Below are 2,366 nucleotides of genomic sequence, written 5' to 3'. Positions count from 1 at the left end.
GGTGCCCCCCCTAGGAGATCCCATCTCCTAGGGCTGGCGCCCTCCCTAGGAGCCCTATATAAAGAGGGGGGAGGGAGGGCAGCCGCACCCATGCTCTTGGCGCCTCCCTCTCCCTCTGCTACACCTCTCCCTCTCACAGACGCTTGGTGAAGCCCTGCCGAGATCGCTGCTGCATCCACCACCACGCTGTCGTGCTGCTGGATCTTCATCAAGCTCTCCTCCCCCCTTGCTGGATCAAGAAGGAGGAGACGTCTCCCTGACCGTACGTGTGTTGAACGCGGAGGTGCCGTCCGTTTGGCGCTAGGATCTCCGGTGATTTGGATCACGACGAGTACGACTCCCTCAACCCCGTTCTCTTGAACGCTTCCGCTCTCGATCTACAAGGGTATGTAGATGCACTCCTCTCTCTCGTTGCTAGATGAACTCATAGATTGATCTTGGTGAAACCGTAGGAAAAATTCTATTTTCTGCAACGTTCGCCAACAAATCGGACCACTATTTTGTGTGTGCTGAGGTCCGGGAGCGCGCTAGTTCAGGGGGTCCGAGGGGACCTAAGCAATTTCGGTATGAAGATGTCTGGCAAACGCACGTCGACTATGAAAAATTAATTTTTGATAACTGGCAGCAAGGTGCAGGTCGTCAGGGTCTTCAAGGTGTTACTCAAGCCCTTACTGCATTGCAAGGCAATCTGTTAGTGTGGGGGGCAAAGGAGTTCGGCTCTCTCACACCAAAGTTCATCGGTTGCGCGATAAACTTGCACGATTGAGGATGTCAGCAGTAGGAAGGGGACCAACAGAAGAGGAGAAAAAAATTACCAAACAACTGAGGTTGGCTCTCAAACAAGAGGAAACCTGGGTTCGTCAGAGGTCCCGTGTGTCATGGCTTCGGGAGGGGGACAGAAACTCGGGCTATTTTCTTGCCCAAGCTGCCCAGCGGAAGAGCATGAATAAGATTGAAGGACTGGAGCGGTCTGATGGCTCTGTATGTGCAAATGGGGATGAGGATCGGGTAGAAGTTCAGGCCTTCTATCAAGCATTATACATGTCCAAGGGCTTTCACCAGATGGACGAGCTACTACATGTAGTACCACCTCGGGTCACGGGTGCGATGAATTTTGAGCTACAGAAGCCATACACCGAAGAGGAGGTCCGGCGAGCTCTTTTTCAGATGGCCCCGTCGAAGGCACCGGGAGTGGATGGCTTTACAGCTGGATTCTATCAAAGACACTGGAAAATTTGATGATATTGTCCCGGCTGTACTGGACTTTCTAAATGGGGGTGAACTGCCATTGGGTCTAAATGACACTTCCATTACTTTGATTCCCAAGGTGAGGTTCCCTCAAAAGATATCCCAGTATCGTCTGATATCCCTATGTCCGGTTCTGTACAAGATTGCCTCTAAAGCCATTGCAAATCGGGCTAGGGAGTGTCTGGATGAAATCATAGGGGAAGAATAGAGTGCTTTTGTCTCTGGACGTCTGATCACTGACAATGTTTTAATTGCGCATGAATGTGTGCATGCCATGAAGAAGATGAAGACAGGGGGCAAAGCGGTTTGTGCAGTCAAACTTGACATGATGAAGGCATATGACAAAGTGGAATTTCATTATCTTGAGGCATTATGTTAAGGATTAGCTTTGGGGCAGAATTTGTCCGTTTGATAATGAAGTGTGTGACTTCAGTACGTTTCTCGGTGCGTGTCAACGGAGAGTTGCTGCCTTTCTTCACCCCGTCGCGTGGTTTGCGACAAGGTGATCCAATTTCGCCATATCTCTTCTTGATATGTGCGGAAGGTTTTACATCCCTTTTGAATATGTATGGTGGTGCATATGTTGACAAGGGAATACGGGTGAGCACTCGTTCGCCTTGGATAAATCACTTGCTATTCGCAGATGATAGTCTGATCTTTATGCAGGATAGAGCTCAATCTGCCCATCGGTTGAATGAGATTCTGCGAATATATGAAGAATGTTCGGGTCAGACAGTGAACAAGGAAAAGAGCTCTGTTTATTTCAGTCCAAACACAGCAGCTCCACTTCAACATGAGCTTAAACAAATTCTGAATATTAATGTCGAAGCGTTTACTGAACGATACCTTGGTCTACCTACGGCAGTGGGTAGGATTACAGGCGGGACTTTTGATCACATTGGGGAAAGAATTCGTAGCAAACTCCAAGGTGGATCAGAGAGGATGATATCTTGTGCCGGCAGAGAAGTGCGGCCGAAAACAATTGCTATGGCGATTCCAACTTTTAGCATGTCGTGTTTCAAGTTGACCAAGAAAGTGTGTAGAAGTTGGTCTCATACATGGCCAAGTACTGGTGGAGCAGCTCCCTTGACCGACGCTCTATGCACTGGTTGTCGTGG

This window comes from Triticum dicoccoides, chromosome 4A (assembly GCF_002162155.2).
Source record: "Triticum dicoccoides isolate Atlit2015 ecotype Zavitan chromosome 4A, WEW_v2.0, whole genome shotgun sequence".
Taxonomy (NCBI): domain Eukaryota; kingdom Viridiplantae; phylum Streptophyta; class Magnoliopsida; order Poales; family Poaceae; genus Triticum; species Triticum dicoccoides.
Note: the sequence above shows the minus strand (reverse complement) of the source record.